General features: G+C 48.2%; 1 protein-coding gene and 1 long non-coding RNA gene across 13 annotated transcripts in view; both read right to left on the bottom strand.

Annotated features, from left to right (window-relative positions):
* Positions 1 to 21,035, bottom strand: part of LOC137521131 (leukocyte tyrosine kinase receptor-like) — a 353,345-nt gene that overhangs the window by 298,461 nt on the left and 33,849 nt on the right. The window lies entirely within an intron of this gene.
* Positions 1 to 21,035, bottom strand: part of LOC137521132 (uncharacterized) — a 41,104-nt gene that overhangs the window by 3,351 nt on the left and 16,718 nt on the right. Inside the window, exon 4 of the long non-coding RNA XR_011022055.1 lies at positions 816 to 963. This is a non-coding gene — a long non-coding RNA (uncharacterized lncRNA). The remainder of the gene's footprint in view (positions 1 to 815; positions 964 to 21,035) is intronic.

The raw sequence follows: 21,035 nt of genomic DNA, 5'->3' as shown, positions 1-21,035 counted from the left end.
ACTTGCCGGGGACATCGGTCCAGGTGTCTCACCTACGGTGGTGAACTGCGGTAGAGCCGAGACTGCAGGAGCCACATGGACAGAGTGAGCGGTTGAGAAGCAGCTAAGCAAGATGATCGGCGCGCGGTTCAGGAGTAATAATGGTGGAGCCGCTGTTGGAGTTTCTGCAGGAACCGCCCATTAGGACGATTGGTGCGCGGATGCAGAGGAGTGACAGCGGTGGAGCAGAGCCGCTCCACGTGGGCGTCCCGAATAGAGCAAGCGGGTGAGAGGCAGCCCAACAGGTAGAGTTGGTGAGTTGAGCCACTACAGGAGCCACATGGTGAGAGCGTGAGCCATCCATGTCATGCTGGATGCACAGAAGCAGGATGAGCCCGCAGCTGGAATAGGTGAGGGCTTCCGCACTGTCCTGCACCTGCCTGTGGGGGACACCTGCCTGACTACATACAGACTATAAGACGCAGGGGCTCCCCCCCCCACACACACTTTTAGGGGAGAAAAAGTGGATCTTATAGTCTGAAAAATACTGTATGCTTCCCTGTATCTGTTAAAGTCAGTGTTAAGAAGTCCCGTACTGCAGCAGCACATTACCATAATGCAACAACTTTAACGGCGCACTGTGAAAATGCAGTGCGGTATCTTGCATTATATGACTATATAAACGCAGAAAAACAACGTTCCTCTGTGAAACTAGCCTCAGGCAACTGGCACTGTTTAAAAGGAAATAAATATGGCTGCTTCTATATCCCTCACATCTCGGGTTCCCTTTAAAGTATTGAAGTAAACCTGAGGGGTAAAATAAGATTTCTAATTACCTGGGGCTACCTCCAGCTCCTGTTTGTCAGCTCTCAATGTCCTTCTGGTCTGATCCGCTGTACTTCTGTGAAGTTTGTGATCCACCTGGGTTGCAGGTCACTGGGCATGTGCTGTTCCAGGCCATGCACTTCCTCCATCAGGAGCATTCTGCATATCAGAACAAACAAACATTGGCTGGCCTTTAGCACTCCGTGACAATGATGGTCCATCAGGACCAAGACATAGTTATGTCTGCTGCAATCCATTCAGAGAAGCATCTGGCTACACTACAAATCACTGGTATTCCAAGTAACAGTCACAAAGATTTCAAAATGGTCCGGTACATCAGCACACCAGATAGTGTAGTTAGGATGCAACGCACATTTATTTTGCACTATTCCACATAATAATCCGACAATTGTTTCTGGGGCCACGCAGGGTCACACTTTCTCAAGGCATGTGGCATAATCATAAGATTAACACAACACAAATAAGATCCTTTTAACACACAAACATGGAAATTGAACCTTCAGGGCTCATTCACACCTAAAGCGTTTTTGCTCATTTTTCAAGCGCCGGCGAATTTAAAAATCACCCTAAAAACGCTTGTGCAATGAATCCTTATGGGATAGTTCATATCAGAGTGTTTTGTCTGCTTTCCGCTCAGCAAAGCGCTGCATGTACCATTTTTTGAGCGATTTTGCTACAATGGAAGATATAGGGAAAAAATGCATAATGCTCACAAATCGATTTGACCACCGATTGTGTTCGCGCTTTTAAGAATAAATACATTGTATTTATTCTTTTCTGGGTCAAAGAGTTCACTTCCTGACTTGTGCGATAAAGTGAAAAAGCAGAATCGCTCAGCAAAAGCGCTTTAAAAAAAAAGCGCTTTATAAAAACCACAGCGCCCACCCGAGCGCCAGGAGGCGGAAAAGGAAAAGCGCGCACCAAAAAAAAAAAATAGCAAAATGCTGGCGTTTGTTCACATCTAAAATAGAAACTGCAAAGCCTCACAGTCACAACATGCGGTGTGAAGTTGAATTCCATTTTCGGACCAAACAGTCTCTGGTCCTAAACGGGCAAGAGATTGCCGGTCCGGAAGCAGATAAAATGTTGAAACTCAAGAAAAGGAGAGACTGCTACACACACACGTGTATACTTAACTGGGAGCATGGGAGTCAGAGTGCCAGAAGTCCATATATATAAAAAAATCCCGCTACACCAGAAGTAGGGTGTAAAAATGGAAAATCTTTTATTCTTGATCCAACATCAGTGTTGTAATAAAAAGCTCACGTGTATCGGAGCATAGAATGGCTCCTTAATCATAGGTTGCAAGAGCATGTGTTACACAGATTAAATAGTGTAAGGCCACACCCGAGGGGGTGTACACATTGGCCTTAAAGATGCATACATAGGGCTTTAGACGTGCTAACCAGGGTGCTAAGTAGGTTAGCACCGGATTTCTCAATCAGATCGCGCGCAAAGTTTTACACGCGCTAAGTCCCATAGGCTTTAATGGGCACTTCGCGCGGAGCGCCCTGCGCTCTGTGCAGTACGCGCGTAAAGTTTTACGCGCATAAAGTTTTATGCGCGAAAAGCTTGTTTAGACGTGCTAAGGGGGTTTTCACAGGCGTGCTAACAGTTAGCACCGCTTTGTGAATCAAGCCCATAGTGTTTTAAAAATGGTATAGACCAATACAAATACATAGAATCACTAAATAATTAATTAGTTAAAAACACAGAAAAAACATAGCATCAGTTTGCAGACTACCCATAGATCATTATTAATGCGGAAACAGACAGCATACGTTTTAAAGAAGCCCTTTAGGTCAGATGACCAGCACATACCTGTGGAGCTAGAAATGGAGAGGAGGAGGAGAGGGGAAAGGAACATGGGGAGGAAGAAACACGCTGGGATACAGACTACTTATCATAAAAGGTATTGAGGTCCAGTCTCGAATTGAGCCCCAAGGGGGCACGAGTCCCTAATTTCCATATCCAATAAGCTTCTCGTTTTAGTAGTCTATTGTATGAGGTCATCAATTTATCTGGTGTCGATCTCTCTAGGGCCCAAATTTCCCTACTTTCTAGGGGTCCATTCTATGCACCGTCATATCACTTTGATGTTTTAGCACTATGCTAGATGTAAATAAATTTGTGAGGAATTTGATGGTTAGGAAACATTTTCTGGAAACGGAGGAGTTGGAGGCTGGGGGTGGGGTGGCCCCGGGGCCCCGTGTCTTCTGCCTCGGGGGCTGGGCGGATCCCTCCATTCCAGGAGGCCTCCTCCATCCTCATGTTGGAACAGTTGTCCAGCCTGAGTGATGGCCCAGCCCCCGGGGCAGCTCCGGGCCCCGTGGCCACCTCCAATCCCCACTTCTATCCCTTCCAGGCTCGTACCCCAGCGGTAGATACTTTCCAAGATTTGGTGGAAAAAGATCTCATGCGGATAAAAAAGGTTGGTAGAGCAGCCTCAGATTTGACACGGCAGGAACGGGAAGCACTACAGTCCCTCCAAAATAACAAAGCGATAGTAATTCGCAATGCAGATAAAGGCGGGGCTGTGGTGGTCCTAGATGGTCTATACCATTTTTAAAACACTATGCATGTATCTTTAAGGCCAATGTGTACACCCCCTCGGGTGTGGCCTTACACTATTTAATCTGTGTAACACATGCTCTTGCAAGCTATGATTAAGGAGCCATTCTATGCTCCGATACGCATGAGCTTTTTATTACAACACTGATGTTGGATCAAGAATAAAAGATTTTCCATTTTTTCGCCCTACTTCTGGTGTAGCGGGATTTTTTTGATATATACAGTTAAAATGTTATCTGCCTTTGGGAACAAAACAAAGGACTTGGCCAGGAAGCCAACACTCTACCCTGTTGGCCAAGCCTGTCATTGCCAGCATGAATGCGCTGGAAAGTAGTCTCTATAATAGGATTCAGCAGAGCCCCATACTACCTGGGTTCTGGCACATAGCCCTGCCCGTGTGTGTGTGCGTGTGTGTGTGGTTACTGTGAGATGGAATGCAGGAACGGGAAGAAATAATTAGATGCAGTGGGTGTTTCCCGGCAAAGGTAGTATTTGATGACTCCTCAGCCACTGCTTGTGTGCGTGCTGCTGCATCCCCCCTCCGTCTGGCTACCTATACTGAGGCACCTATCACTGGCAGTCTATACTGAGGCCAGGCCCGTTTCTAGGGCCGTGCGGCCTCCCTGAGCACTATTGGGAGGGGGGCACTGTAATGGAGGGGGGAGCCGCAGCCGCTGGTAGGGCAGCCCGACCTCTCCCTCCCTTCCTCTCCCTGCCCTCCATGCTCCCCCCTCACACTGCAGAGTGAGAGCGCAGGGAAGTGCAGTATACAGCTACTCACCTCCGTCCCAGGTTCCAATCGCCGCTCACCAGCCGCTGGTCTCCTCTCTGCATAGACTCTTATACACACACTGCGTGTGTATACCAGCTATGCAGAGAGGAGACCAGCGGCAAGTGAGCTTCGATTGCAACTTGGGACGGAGGTGAGTAGCTGTATACAGCGCTTCCCTGTGCGCTCACTCTGCAGTGCGAGGGGGGAGCATGGAGGACGGCCCTGGGAGAGGTCGGGCTGCCCTCCCCGCGGCTCCCCCCTCCATTATGGGGGGGGAGGGCACCTACCTACCTCACCCATACTGGGGGCAGCTACCTATCTAACCTATACTGGGGGCAGCTACCTATCTAACCTATACTGGGGGGCAGCTACCTATCTATATACAATACAATACAATACCATTTCTATAGCGCTTTTCTCCCATAGGACTCAAAGCGCTTAGGCTCTCTCAGATTCAGTAATTAATAGGATGAAGTAATTCAACCTATACTGGGGGGCAGCTACTTATATAACCTATACTGGGGGGGCGGCTAGCTATCTAACCTGTATTGGGGGCACCAACCTACCTAGCTAGCCTATACAGGTAGCAACTATACTGGCTACCTATATTGGAGGCACCCACCTAGCTAACCTGTACTGGGGGCACCTACCTAACTTTTCCCGGGGGTGCCTGCCTATCTAACCTATACTGGGGGCAACTATACTGGCTACCTATACTGGAGGCACCTACCTAGCTAACCTATACTGGCTCACCTATGCCTGGCTACCTATACTGGGGGGGGAACCTATAGCTGGCTACTTATACTGGGGTACCTATTCCTGGCTACCTATACAGGGGGGACCTATACTGAGTGCAACTAGACCTGGCTAACCTATACTGCGGGCACCTATACCTGGCTCTGCAGGGGGGGGGGGGCGCAATTTTTACACCCTCGCCCTGGGTGCACCTAATCCTGACTACCTATACTAGGGCACCTATTCCTGTGGCTACCTACACTGATGCACCTATTTCTTGCTATCTATACTGTAATCATCTATTCCTGGCTGCCTATACTGGGAGCACCTATTCCCAGGTTGCCTATACTGGAAGCACCTATACCTGGCTACTTATAATGGGGGCACCTATTCCTGGCTACCTATACTGAGGCATCTATTCCTGGCTACCTATACTGAGGCACCTATTCCTGGCTACCTTTACTGAGGCACCTATTCCTGGCTACCTATACTGAGGCACCTATTCCTGGCTACCTATACTGAGGCACCTATTCCTGGCTACCTTTACTGAGGCACCTATTCCTGGCTACCTATACTGAGGCACCTATTCCTGGCTACCTATACTGAGGCACTTATTCCTGGCTACCTATACTGAGGCACCTATTCCTGGCTACCTATACTGAGGCACCTATTCCTGGCTACCTATACTGAGGCACCTATTCCTGGCTACCTATACTGAGGCACCTATTCCTGGCTACCTATACTGAGGCACCTATTCCTGGCTACCTATACTGAGGCACCTATTCCTGGCTACCTATACTGAGGCACCTATTCCTGGCTACCTATACTGAGGCACCTATTCCTGGCTATCTATACTGAGGCACCTATTCCTGGCTATCTATACTGAGGCACCTATTCCTGGCTATCTATACTGAGGCACCTATTCCTGGCTATCTATACTGAGGCACCTATTCCTGGCTATCTATACTGAGGTACCTATTACTGGCTACCTATAGTGGAGACGCCTATACGTGGCTATTTAATGTAGGGTTGGGGGGCACCCAGGTCCAAATTCTGCATCCGGGCCCTAGAAAAAGGCCTCTGACAGCAACCCTGCTGCCGCTGAAATTCCGGGCAGCGTTAAATACTATTCTCTCCTTTCGTAGCAACTTGGAGAGATGCATAATTCGGGTCTGGCTATTGCCGGCACCCGAATTACATTGAAATTGAAAATCTTGCTGCACCGCTATAGCAAGCGTGCAAGAAACCGCCTCTCGCATAAAATAAATCCTGCACTGAATACATACAACACACTTTTGCCACTTGAACATGTACAATACAAACATCGTTGCACCAAAATCATTCATTACTAGGTTTTCTCATACACTTGCATTGTGCTATCACAACATTTGTGGCTCTAAAAATAATATGATGCAACATTGTGGAAAGAAAAGGATGCAAATATCTTGCTTTAATGCCACACTGTCAGCTTTTACACTCACCGAAAGGAATATTAGGAACACCTGTTCAAATTCTCATAAATGCAATTATCTAACCAACCAATCACATGGCAGTTGCTTCAATGCATTTAGGGGTGTGTTCCTGGTCAAGACAATCTCCTGAACTTCAAACTGAATGTCAGAATGGGAAAGGGGATTTAAGCAGTTTTGAGCATGGCATGGTTGTTGGTGCCAGACAGGCCGGTCTGAGTATTTCACAATCTGCTCAGTTACTGGGATTTTCATGCACAACCATTTCTAGGGTTTACAAAGAATGGTGTGAAAAGTGAAAAACATCCAGTATGCGGCAGTCCTGTGAGCGAAAATGCCTTGTTGATGCTAGTGGTCAGAAGAATGGGCCAACTGATTCAAGCTGATAGAAGAGCAACGTTGACTGAAATAACCACTCGTTACAACTGAGGTATGCAGCAAAGCATTTGTGAAGCCACAACACGCACAACCTTGAGGCGGATGGGCTTTAACAGCAGAAGACCCCACTGGGTACCACTCATCTCCTCTACAAATAGGAAAAAGAGGCTACAATTTCCACAAGCTCACCAAAATTGTACAGTTGAAGACTGGAAAAATGTTACCTGGTCTGCTGAGTCTCGATAGAGTCAGAATTTGGCGTAAACAGAATGAGAACATGGATCCATCATGCCTTGTTACCACTGTGAAGGCTGGTGGTGGTGGTGTAATGGTGTGGGGGATGTTTTCTTGGCACACTTTTGGCCCCTTAGTGCCAATTGGGCATTGTTTAAATGCCATGGGCTACCTGAGCATTGTTTCTGACCATGTCCATCCCTTCATGACCACTATGTACCCATCCTCTGATGGCTAATTCCAGCAGGATAATGCACCATGTCACAAAGCTCGAATCATTTCAAATTGGTTTCTTGAACATGATAATGAGTTCACTGTACTAAAATGGCCCCCACAGTCACCAGATCTCAACCCAATCGAGCATCTGAGGGAACGGGAGCTTCGTGCCCTGGATGTGCATCCCACAAATCTCCATCAACTGCAAGACGCTATCCTATCAATATGGGCCAACTATAGAATGTTTTCAGCACCTTGTTGAGTCAATAGAATTAAGGGAGTTCTGAAGGCGAAAGAGGGTCAAACACCGAATTAGTATGGTGTTCCTAATAATCCTTTAGGTGAGTGTATATCACCTGACAAATCCTCCATAGACATCCAAACTGTTCACAGTGAGGAGTTGAACGGCGTTCCCTGTAAAAACAGAAATGCATTGGAGGGGAAGAGTCACATCACACATTACGCCCCCAGTGTGATTCCTACAGTACATGCAAAGCATACCTCCCAACTTTTTGAGATGAGAAAAAGGGACACTTAAGCCATGCCCCTGCCACACCCCTGGCCACGCCCCCAGTCACGCATACCATAAAGATTTCATAAGAAAAATATGTTGTTTTATAATTTAGACCACACTGGTCCTTTCTATCCTGGTTGATTTTCCTTCATAGTAACATTTTAAAATGAGTAATATATCAATTTAAAGGATGGGAATAAAGTTTAGAGTCAATCAAACACATTTTTTAGTAAAGAAATATATATATTTATATAGAAAGGGGGACAAAGTTCTGAAAGAGGGACAAATGAGGGGGAAAGAGGGACAGAGGGACAGGGCTCCCAAAGAGGGACTGTCCCTCCGAAAGAGGGACAGTTGGGAGCTATGGCAAAGTATGCTTCACTGCAACTGTTAACGCAGGTTATGCAATACCGCACTACATGCACCGCATTATGCTCAACAGTCCTGTCGTACCGCACTTCTAACGCCCCGATATGAACGTACCATTAAAAAGTAATTGCATCATGTTAGTAAGGACATCATCTTGTCCAATGCAATGCAATGCACCACTGTGAACATAGCCTTAAAAGTGTAACCGACAAGGGGAAAGAAAAGTTTTATACATACCTGGGGCTTCCTCCAGACCCCTCCACGCAGATCGCTCCTTCACCGCAGTCCAAAGCCTCCTAGATTTCCCGGTAGAAGCCCTGTTCTCCACAGCCAGTCTGGCGTACTGTGCATGCCCGGCCGTGTGCGCCCGCCCCACGTCCCCCTCGTCTCAGGGTCACTTTAAAGGTAAGGTCCAAGAAAAAAATCTACTTACCTGGGGCTTTCTCCAGCCCCTGACAGCTGTCCTGTGCCCTCGCTGCAGCTCCAGTGGCTCCCAGTCCCCTCCAGTGCAGATGCCAACCTCGGGAGGTTGGCATCTGCTTGAGTCGCACTGACGTCAACGGGACTGTACTGCGCATGCGCAGAGCTACAGCGCCATACAGTCCAGATGGCGTCATCGCGACTAAGTGAGTCGCATGCTGGAATGCAAGTGGGCCTCTGGTACCGGAAAGGACTCTGGGACACCAGCAAGGAGCGGAGCTGCGGCGAGGGCACAGGACGGCTGCCAGGGGCTGGAGGAAGCCCCAGGTAAGTGGATTCTTTATTTTTAGTCTTCCTGGATGTAAAAAAAAGCTTTTTGAAATGGTCTCCCATACACACACAGATTCACAGTAGACTAGTCTTCACCAGCCACCCCAGTTTAAGCTAGCGAGTATACAAAGGTTTAGATCTTTTTTTCAATAGCATCCATCCGTGCTGTATAGTGCATATACTCCCTCCCTGCATGGTCTCTGTGTGCAAAATTATCCCTGAGACAAGGAAGACATTTTACACCTGATATGTTACTGTACAACAATAACAGTGGCTTGAAGTAATGGATCTCTGGTTAGAATCCCAGCCAGGGCACTTTCTGCACAGTTTATATGTTCTTCCTGTGTCTGTTTGGGTTTCCTTCCTCCCACATCCTAAAAACATACAGAGAAGTTGATTGGCTTCCCCCTAAATTGTCCCTAGACTACTATACCTACACCATACGATACGTACAGACATACAGGGCTGTTTCTAGCCTTTTTTTTCACTCCAGGCAAGAAAACCTCTCCCCAAGTGCCCTACCCCAGATCAACTCGCACTCACCAGAACATATTGGGGGGGGGGGGGGGGGGGGGGAGAGGGGGGGGGGGACGTGTTGAGCACTGAGATGATGATCTCGGTAAATAAACAAAATACAAGTGAATCTATAGCAGTCACGGCAGTAGCGGTGGGCAGCCGCTCCTTTTTCCCGTACGGGGCTCCAAGCGGCTGCCTGTACTGACTGGTGGGTGAAACTGCCCAGTAGGCATATGACTATGGCAGGGATTAGTTTGTGAAACCCTCTGACGAACAATTAAGTGACAAGACAAAATACATTGTACAGCTCAGCGGAAAATGTCGGCGCTATATAAATACTAAATAATATTCTAAGCTGCCCATAGATGTGTTAATTTTTTTTATGAGTTTACAGTCAATTCAATTACACTGATCTAATATGCAAATATCCATTGTTCAAACAGATCTGATCAATTCACTTGCCATGCATTTTGACTACTTTACCAAATGACAGTTTGATTGGCCATCTTGGAAAATGTAAGTGAAAGGGTACAGTGGCGGATTGATGACCCCTTAGTCTTCCGCTGCATTGCACAACATGCACAGTATACCTACCCACCCTTCAGATTTGTACACACTTGCACTGTAAGCACTTGACAGGCAGCCTATTGCGCCAAAGTGCGGGGATCACCTCCTATAAAGCTGCTGGACCCGACGGGACTCAGGATGAGATGTGTGGAGCACCCGTTACGTGAATAGAGCGTGTGCAAGTTACTAGTGCTCGTTACGCAGCACTACCATGCACACAACTCGCACTGCACACATCATTAAAGCGCAGCTTAACCTCCCTGGCGGTAAGCCCGTGCTGAGCACGGGCTATGCCGCCGGGAGGCACCGCTCAGGCCCCGCTGGGCCGATTTGCATAATTTTTTTTTTGCTACACGCAGCTAGCACTTTGCTAGCTGCGTGTAGCATCTGATCGCCGCCGCTACCCGCCGATCCGCCGCAATTCCTCTCGCCGCGGCCGCCCCCCCCCCCAGACCCCGTGCGCTGCCTGGCCAATCAGTGCCAGGCAGCGCTATGGGGCAGATCGGAGTCCCCTCTGACGTCACGACGTCGATGACGTCATCCCGCCCGTCGCCATGGCGACGGGGGAAGCCCTCCAGGAGATCCCGTTCTTTGAACGGGATCTCCTGATCTCCGATCGCCGGAGGCGATCGGAGGGGCTGGGGGGATGCCGCTGAGCAGCGGCTATCATGTAGCGAGACTTTGTCTCGCTACATGAAAAAAAAAAAAAAAAATTAAAAAAAAAGATTTGCTGCCCCCTGGCGGATTTTTTGCAAACCGCCAGGGGGGTTAATGAATCAACCCCTTTATTCATTATCGCGTTGTTAAATGTTACATTTGTATGCCAAGTGCACTGCCAGCAGCGTAGCCTGCGCTCATAAATTAAGGGCGCGCTAGTGCAGCACCGCGACACTTTACTAGCGCAGCCACTACTACGATAAGTGACATAGTAGCTGTTGCACTAGTCAAATGTTGCGGTGCTGTACTAGCGCACGGACCTTAAGAGCGTACTGCACTGGCGGCAGAACGTGTAGCGTGCAAGTGTAACTTTTTTTTTTTAAACAAAAAGCAAGGCTTTATTAACAGTATAATAAGATCACAAGGCATACAGATATACAAGGTACGTGCATACAGAATGATCACTGCATTTCAATTTTTTAAGTAAAAGTCACACATGAGATCATGGCATTAATATTACACATATATAGAAGTAAGTACATTGATTGGAATTGGCACAGAAATGATAAATAAGTAGCGTTCGAGGACTTGATCTTCAGCAAAATTTTATGTGTAGCCTTTTGGGGTCCGTTTATGAACATAACCAAGTAGGGTGAAAGGGAACTATCGATTTTTCCATCTGTCTAGATGAATTTTTTTCTGTGATCCTCTATGAAGGTATACAAGTATTTTATAGGGTAAAGCAGTGCTGACACATTTAACCCAACTATCAAAAGTGGGAGGCATGGGCGTAAGCCATGTACACACCACCTCTTGTCTTCCCAGCACTGGTGATGTCAGCACTGTGTGCAGAACAGGGAGAATTCACAACATAGTCAATCCAAGCCTGTAATTTGAAATAGAAAAAGACCTGTAACAATTTCTCTTCTTACTTTTCTCCTGTACAAGTAAGTCATTTTTCCAGTCTAGAAAAATATACAAAAAAAAGTCAGAATCACTTAGATTAATACAGTTATAAAGCTTAATCACCATGATAGCCCCCTGCCCTCAACAGGCACAGGCAAGTGACTGTTGCCTTGCTTTTATATGATCCGATTTTTGATTCTGATTAAAAAAGTACTGCGCGCTGCTAAGTTTATTAATAAGAATCAAAAATCGGATCGTATAAAGAAAAAAAAAAAGGAATCGCATGTACTGTGCAAGAGGCCTAACAGCCGCTTTGTAACACCATTCACCACCTATGTGAAGTTCACAGTGCGGCGGGAGAGTTTCAGTGTAACAGGTTGCGGATTGGTAGTGTGTTACCACTTAACACGTGAGTTAACAGTAAAAGTGAAGCATACTTTTCATTGACTGTATGCTTCATTGTACCGGATGCACTTGTTCACTTCTTGTTGCTGGATGTTTTGCTGGTGGGTGTGGCAGCTGAGACGGCTACTACTGTATGTATTGGGGATGCAGAGCAAAAGGCCGCAGTCTGGGAGGGCTGATCCGTCTGCAGGGAGGATGAGTGCCAGGATGACATCATGGCAGCTATTGTGAAGAACGTGTGTTGATGGGCCGCATTTGCACCAAAGAGGATGAATGTATGAGTCACTGTACCGGATGCACCGTGAGCATAACATACAGTGCCATTGTCCCGTCTGTTGTGTTCCTGTTGTCACAGGGAATGCAATAGCCACTGTGAACATGGCCTTAAAAGGATACGTCCAGGCACAAAAATCCACTTACCTTGGGCTTCCTCCAGCCCCTGGCAGCCGTCCTGTTCCTTCCCTGCAGCTCCAGTGGCTCCCGGTCTCCTCCGCTGCAAAAGCCGACCTTGCCAGGTCAGCTTTCCGGGCCGGATTCTTGTGCGCTCCACAGCAAGGGTCACGTGGTAGCGCCGACGTCATCAGGTCTGAACTGCGCAGGCGCAGAACTACTGGCGAGGTCGGCATCTGTAGCGGAGGAGACTGGGAGCCACTGTAGCTGCGGCGAGTGCCCAGGACGGCTGCCAGGGGCTGGAAGAAGCCACAGGTAAGTGGATTTTTTTTTTGTGCCTGGGCGTATCCTTTAAGCACTCCCTACCCAAAGAAAAATAGAAAAAATTAAACAAAAAAAAGTATCTAGAGGTGACAATGTAAATCTATGCTCCCATTCTGCTTGGTAGCAAAAAAGCATTCAGCATCAGCTAAATAAGATGCAGGTAGAATAACGTGAACTGAACCTTCAACCTCTTCCCGTCAAAATACAGTTTTGTGTGTGTGTCTCTTGTACATTACCTGTGCAGAGCGTTAGCAAATGACCGTCTGGTGATTGTGTGTGTGTGTGTGTGTGTGTGTGTGTGTGTGTGTGTGTGTGTGTGTGTGTGTGTGTTCTGTACATCAGCATACACAGCCATACAAAGCACGGCCGCATACAGAGCACAACAGGCTACACAGCACAGTACATCAGCATACAGTGCACAGCAGCATACAGAGCACGGTACAGAAGCATGCACTGCACAGCAGCGCACGCTCCTTCAAATTTTCCAGTTGCATGTAATGCCTCATCTCTGTGTAGCTGCTCCTTCAGAAATAATACAGTAATTGCAGTGAGACCAGAGCAGGGACAAGGTCCTACAGCACCCAAGGCTGAGACGCCAAAGTGCGCCCATCCAACCCTGCCACCGCAGCCATCACACACTGATTGCTATTAGACTAAGAGGCGCCACAGGGCCCACAACCTCCCCAACACCTTAATATTTAGTTATCTGGCTTGCAGTCACTGCCATGTATCCCCTTTTCTTATTTATTTCTGCTTCAAACACAATTAGGAATGACAGCTAAATGAATTCTGCGTCCCCTCCTACACTGCGCCCTGAGGCTGGAGCCTCTGCAGCCTATGCCTCGGCCCGGCCCTGAGTGAGACTACTAGTGGTGACAGACTCCTATTAGCAATAGCATGGAACAGTAGTAGCAGTAGGGCCGTGGCCATGTAGATCCGCATGAGCCATCCTCAGCGGTACACGAGCAGCCACCTGCACACGTGCGTCAGCCCGGTGTAGTTTCAGAATGGGCAGCCCCGCAGATTGGGCAGCCCCGCATGCGCAGTAGGAGCCTGCGTCCCATTAAATTGTGCAGCCACGTAAAACGTCCTAAATATCCCCGCTTCCGCATCACGTACACTCCCGAAATTTTCAGGGGAGGGAGGGGACCCCCAGATCTAGCTCTGTGCCGTATTGCAGCCCCCGAGCCCCACTACTTCCCGAAGCTGATTGCAGCAAACCTAACGTGGGAACTAGCAGGGCTCGGGGGCTGCAATTCGGCACAGAGCTAGATCTGGGGGTCCCCTCCCTCCCCTGAAAATTTCGGGAGTGTACGTGGTGCGGAAGCGGAGATATTTTAGTTAAATAATGTCTAACTTCCCACTGAGCATGCGTCATACTCAGTGAGGAAGGCTGCTTCCGGGCTGCCCATTCTGACATTACACCGGCACCCCCCATCCTGCAGATGGAGCAGAGGAGACAGACGTGCAGCATTTCGCATCCCCGACAGCCAGGAGCCTTCTCAGCTACGCCACCTACCGGCAAACCATCCAGGAACAAGAAATGGAACAGAGCAGCTGTCCAATCAGTAATACCAGCTACAGTCGGGAGCGCCCCCTAGGAGCTGGTAGGAGAAATAGCACTGTAGAGTTTAGAGTGAATGCAATGTAAAAAGATTTCCGCGAATATAAATAGGTTTATAGTATTACGGTACCAGGGCACCGGCCTTTGCCACAATGTTCCCCTCAGAAGGGAAGACGCTCTCGCCTCGTTATATTGCCCATGTATGTACTGCACTCCCATCCTCCACAGCTGTGTGCAGCAATAATATGGGCAGTGCAGAGTGGGGGAAGGCTGGCACTAGGGATTTATTTTCCTATTAGCACTAGCATGGTGCAGCAATAGTAGAAGGGCCGAGGTCACGTGTCACTGCATGAGCCATCCTCAGCTGTACACGAGCATCACACCTGCCATGACGTCATTCTGGCACCATCACCGCAGACCGAGCGGCAGAGAAAGGCATGCGGCCTTTCGCTCCGCATTCCCAATACGCAGGAGCCGTCTCAGCTGCCACACCCACCGGCAATCATCCAGGAACAAGAGCGGCTGTCCTATCAGCAATGCCAGCTACAGCTCGGAACTCCCCCTAGCGGCTGGTAGGATAAATGGCACTGTTGAGTTAGAATGGGTGCAGAGTAAATAGATGTCCGAGAGTAAAACTTAGTTTATTATCACCAAGGGGCCGGCCTTTGCCTCAGAAAAGGAGGAGCACAAGCCCCGTCATATTTCCCAGTGGCATGTACTGCCTCATCCCCATCCTCCAGTCCACAGCTCTGCCCAGCAATAAGTGGCAGTGCAGAGAGGCTGCTGGTGGGGACAGGCTGGCACTAGGGATTTCTTTTCCTATTAGCGCTAGTGTTGTCTGGATCATGAACGATTCGGATCTTTGATCCGAATCTCTTTTGTGAGTCGAATCATCCGGATCACCAAAATGAATGATTCGGATCAAAAAAGGGGTGGAGCCAGGAGCAGCACGCCCCCCTCTCAGCGGGCAGTGAGGTCCTGGAAGCAGAGCAGAGATGGATCGCTCTGTTGGAAGGGAGCCAGCCTTGCAGGGACAGGTAGATGAGAGAGAGGGGACATGGGTGCCACTGCCAGATATGTGTAGAGCACACATACTGGCTATAATGTGCTGCTGATTTTAGGTTGTCTGTTCCATAGTTGTACATAGTGAACACATGGGAAACTTTTGGCTCAGAAGCACAGCTCAGTAACTTTGCAGACAGGTGCTGGGCTAGAAGGGCAGGCACTGTGATTGCTGTGCAATATGATTCTCCTGCACTCTGCTCTAAACTGCTGCACTTCACTTCTCCCTACATTTATGATGCGTGTTGGAGGTGAAAACAGGACACATTGGGGTGGGGAATGCTTTCTTTCACTGTGAGCATATGATTGCAACATGTGGGTAATGTGTGCAAAAAACATTTCTGCTCTCTGCTCACCCCTTTGTCCACTTCCTCCCTTCTCTATCTGTCCACCACCCTCCCCTTCTCTGTCCGTCCACCCCCTCCCCTTCTCTGTCCACTGCAGGGAGAGTCCTGTCCTGCTAGTCATTTCACCCCCCCCCCCCCCCCCCCCCAATGCTTCCCTAGTAAAAATGATTCGCGATTCGGATCAAAGATCCGGATCTTTTCAATGATCCGATTCGAATCATCCGAATCATTGAAAATATCGGAACTTCCCATCTCTGATTAGCACTAGCATGGTTCAGTAATAGCAGCAGAAGGGCCGAGGTCACGTGTCACTGCATGAGCCATCCTCAGCGGTACACGAGTGGCCCAGCTGCACACGTGTCACACCTGCCATGACGTCATCCTGACACATCCTTCCTGGTGACAGACGTGCAGCCTGTCACTCCAAATTCCCAATAGCCAGCAGCTCTCAGGCCTGACACCCACCAGCAGAACTTCTAGAAACGAAGTGAAGAAGAGAGGCCGTCCAATCAATAGAAACTACAACCCGGAGCGCCTCCTAGCAGCTGTCCAATCAGTAAAGACAGCTCCAGCCCGGAGTACCCCCTAGCAGCCATGCAATCAGCAGAGACCGCTACATCCTGAAGATCCCCTTATCGGCTGTCCAATTAGTGGGATAACTACAGCCTGGAGTACCCTCTAGCGGCTAATAGAAGAAATGACACGGGTGCTTTAGAATGGATGTAAGTAGATTTCTATGAGTAGTAATTTTTTTGACACTCGTCATGGGCTGATGCAGACTTAAAAAAAAAACTGCTGTGAATGCCATTTGGTATAAATTATACAATACTGGTCAGGGTCTTTTCCAGGTCTTGCCTTTGCCACAATGTTCCCATCAGTAGGGATGCATGGCCACTGTGAAGCCACGCCCCCAGATCGGCACAACACTTTGCCCCCAAATCGCCATGGTAAGTTCTGCCTCCAAACAGTCGTATGCTTCTGGCTGTGAACCTGGAGGTGAGCAAAATGTAAGCCTTAAGTAAAAAAAAAAAGTTTCACTTACCTGGAGCTTCTGCCAGCCCCTACAGCCACCGTGTGCCCTCAATGTCCTGGGACAATGCTCCTGTTTCCTGCAGCAGCTAAGTTTCGTTTTCGGCATTCACAGAGCCACGGTGCGTGCGCAGCCCTGGTCGTGCACATCCTCGCTCATATTGCCATCCGTGTCATGCGCATGCACAGTACGAGATTTCTCTGCATGCACAAGACAGGGACGGCAACATGAGTAATACCGAGGATGCGCACGACCAAGGCCATGCAGGCACAGTGGTTTGGCGACTGTTCAGTTGCCGAAAAAGAAAACTTAGCTGCTGCGGGGGACCGGAGCATCGTTCCAGAATGTCGAGGGAACAGGGGGGTAAAGCCTAGTACACACTAGCAATTTTGATTGGCCAATCATTGGTCAATTTTACCACCTCCATGTAGTATGACCATTTACCTATATAATCTGCATAGAATTGAAAATCTGTTTGGCCCTCATACTACATGGAGGTGGTAAAATTGACCAATCATTGGCCAATCAAAATTGCTAGTGTGTACTACCCTTAAAGGGAAGGTCCAAGCAAAAAAAAAAAAATGAGATTCACTTACCTGGGGCTTCTACCAGCCCCATGCAGCCATCCTGTGCCCTCGTAGTCACTCACTGCTGCTCCAGTCCCCCGCTGGCAGCTTTCTGACCTCGGAGGTCAGGGCCAAATTGCGTACATTTTTACACATTCCCGCTAGTGCAGGAACATTAACACATACATTTTTACGCGTTAGTGGTGAAAGGCGTAAATTTTTGTTCCTGCACTAGCTGGAATGCGTAAAAATGTACGCAATGTGGCCCTGACCTCCGAGGTCAGAAAGCTGCCAGCGGGGAACTGGAGCAGCAGTGAGTGACTACGAGGGCACAGGATGGCTACATGGGGCTGGTAGAAGCCCCAGGTAAGTGAATCTCATTTTTTTTTTTGCTTGAACCTTCCCTTTAAGTGAAATTCTTTTTTAAATGTTGAGTTAAGATTCCCTTTAACTACTTCAGTCCACAGGTTGTTTTCACCTTAACCTGAACTCAGAACATCCTCTTTGCTCTAAAAGATACACAACAGCATAATAAACTTATTAAAGAACATTTCTTTGTTATAGCTGATAAAAATCCTGAAATAAATCTGCACTGTTTCTACTTCCTGCTTTCATGGAAGCAGACATATTGTTAACATCCTGTGTTTACCAATGACCACTCTGCCGTGGCAGGCAGTATCAGCTCATGGAACAAATTACAAATTGTGCTTAGACAAAGATGAAGGGGAATTAGACAGGCAACTCTATCTAAATACAGATAGGGAACAATTCTATTTGTTTTCCTTCTGTCCTGTGCAATAGTTCATGTTATTGCTTTAAACATCTTATACAGATTAACAGTAGGGAAGGGGTACGCACATTGATGAGATTTAGATTAGATCAGGGATACTCTTGTACACAGACCTAACTACAAGTTATATTGGAGCAGGAGATAAAGTAATGATGGTATTAGGGTAACTAGCACCAGACAGCATAGGCCAGTGGTTCCCAACCTTTTCCAGGTCGTGACACATCACGACAAACATTCAGATATCCGGGACACGTCACATCATGCCAAACATTCAGATATACATGACACGTCCCGTATGATAGAAAAGAGGGGCTCAGTAACAATCTGATGATGCTGCAGGCACAATGAGGGGCTCAGTAACAATCTGCTGATATTGCAGGCACAATGAGGGGCTCAGTAACAATGTGCTGATGCAGCAAGCACAATGAGGGGCTCAGTAACAATGTGCTGATGCTGCAGGCACAATGAGGGGCTCAGTAACAATGTGCTGATGCTGTAGGCACAATGAGGGGCTCAGTAACAATCTGCTGATGCTGCAGGCACAATGAGGGGCTCAGTAACAATCTGCAGATGCTGCAGGCACAATGAGGGGCTCAGTAACAATCTGCTGATACTGCAGGCACAATGAGGGGTTCAGTAACAATGTGCTGATGCTGCAGGCACAATGAGGGGCTCAGTAACAATCTGCTGATGCTGCAGGTACAATGAGGGGGTCAGTAACAATCTGCTGGTGCTGCAGGCACAATAAGGGGCTCAATGACAATATGCTGATGCTGCAGGCACAATGAGGGCTTAGTGACAATCTGCTGGTGCTGCAGGCACAATGAGGGGCTCAGTGACAATCTGCTGGTGCTGCAGGCACAATGAGGGGCTCGGTGACAATATGCTGGTGCTGCAGGCACAACGAGGGGCTCAGTGACAATCTGCTTGGTGCTGCAGGTACAATGAGGGGCTCAGTAACAATCTGCTGATGCTGCAGGCACAATGAGGGGCTCAGAAACAATCTGCTGATGCTGCAGTGCCCCAGTATAGTTAGTATAGTGCCCCAGTATAGTACCCCAGTATAGCCAGAATAGTGCCCCAGTATAGTGCCCCAGTATAGTGCTCCAGTATAGCCAGTATAGTGCTCCAGTATAGCCAGTATAGTGCCCCAGGATAGCCAGTATAGTGCCCCAGGATAGCCAGTATAGTGCCCCAGTATATTGCCCCAGGATAGCTAGTATAGTGCCCCAGGATAGCTAGTATAGTGCCCCAGGATAGCCAGTATAGTGCCCCAGGATAGCTAGTATAGTGCCCCAGTATAGTGCCCAAGTATAGCCAGAATAGTGCCCCAGTATAGCCAGGATAGTGCCCCAGTATAGCCAGTATAGTGCCCCAGTATAGCCAGTATAGTGCTCCAGTATAGCCAGTATAGTGCCCCAGGATAGCCAGTATAGTGCCCCAGGACAGCTAGTATATTGCCCCAGGATAGCTAGTATAGTGCCCCTGTATAGCCAGTATAGTGCCCCAGGATAGCTAGTATAGTGCCCCAGGATAGCTAGTATAGTGCCCCAGTATAGCGCCCCAGGAAGGGAAGAGGACAATCCTGCGGACCACAGGCAGGTTGGGGATCCCCGCCCTAACTCACTCCTCCATAGCCACCACTCCGCCCCTTCTCCTCCCTGAGCCCCTCATTCGCACCGTGGCTCCGTCCTCGATGCGCTGCCTCCGCCCTCTGCCTGTAGTTAGTGTACATCTACAAGAAAATGGCCGCCGCATGTCTGCAAATGTGAACGGCGGCGGCCATTTTCTTGTAGCCCTGAGAAGGGCGATCTGCGGGGGAGACGAGCAGGGGGAGCAGAGAGCGGCGACACATAGCTGGTGCTGCCGTGACACATGAATGTGTCGCGGCACACCGGTTGGGAACCTCTGGCATAGGCTATCATAGTGTAGTGAAGGACCCACTCTTAAAGAGTCCTCCTTGACGTGGTGGCTTTGCTTAAGATCCTATTGGCTAAAAGGGTTTTCCTTTTGGGCAGCTGGCTTATCTAAGGGACTCTAAATACTTGGATGACCAATCATAATTGCCCGAAAGTGCAAATTCTCAGCTTCATTCACTTGAATGGAAGCTGATGTAGCAGCTGTGTGTTTTTTTTTTTACCAGCCCTCAGGATCGTGTCTTTTACATCTGGTTGCTGCAGATGTTTTTCCCAGTCTCTGGCGCTCCTGCCTTGCATTTTCCCAGTCTCTGGCGCTCCTGCCTTGCATTTCCCCCAGGACTAACAGTGCTTTATATATTGGGCCTGACGAAGGGCCTTGCCCGAAACGAACGTGTCCTTGCCTGCCTTTTCTGTAGCACTAAGTTGTTATATTCCTGTTTTGGAAGATATTTGCATATCTATAAGGAGCGTCTCACAGAGAGTAATTTTTTGGAAACCCTCTTTTTGTATTTGTGTCAATAAAGTATTTTTGATAACTTTTGTACCTAGAACGACTCTGCATGAACGGTTTATGGTCCTTTCAATCTACAAATGGAAGCTGGGAAGCACATAAGGCCATCCGGGGTGAATGACCCTTGCAATAAATGCATGGTTACAAAAGAGTAGAGACAAAAAGGAAGATTCAGGAGCCGCAATAATGCAAAATCAATGCTATACAGGTTATTAATTGATAGATTAGTATACTCACAAACACAGGTTGCCGAGCTAGGCAAAACACTGAATACACCAATAGGGAATTTTTCCCGTCCCCACTCGGGCTAAGATGTCGCTTTCCGTAGATTGAAAAGGGTAGTAACACCCATCCAACGGGTGGGTAAAAGATCATTTTGAGGAACAGAGTCACCAATGAAGTATAAAATAAGTTAAAAACTGTTTAAAATTGGGGGGGGGGGGGGGGGGGGAGACTTACCTCCCCGCAAATGAAGACACAATAATGTGTAATAGACAAATTACATTTATTTCTTACTCCAAAAGATCTGCAACGCGTTTTGCGAGTCTCATGCCCGCTTCCTCAAAAATACAAAAGCAAGGTACAAAGGTCCAGGTCAGCACACCTTTTTCAAGATAAGAATTTTCTCAATTTATTGCTCCATAAGCA

This window comes from Hyperolius riggenbachi, chromosome 6, assembly GCF_040937935.1.
Source record: "Hyperolius riggenbachi isolate aHypRig1 chromosome 6, aHypRig1.pri, whole genome shotgun sequence".
Lineage (NCBI taxonomy): Eukaryota > Metazoa > Chordata > Amphibia > Anura > Hyperoliidae > Hyperolius > Hyperolius riggenbachi.
This window is presented reverse-complemented; position numbering and strand designations above follow the sequence as displayed.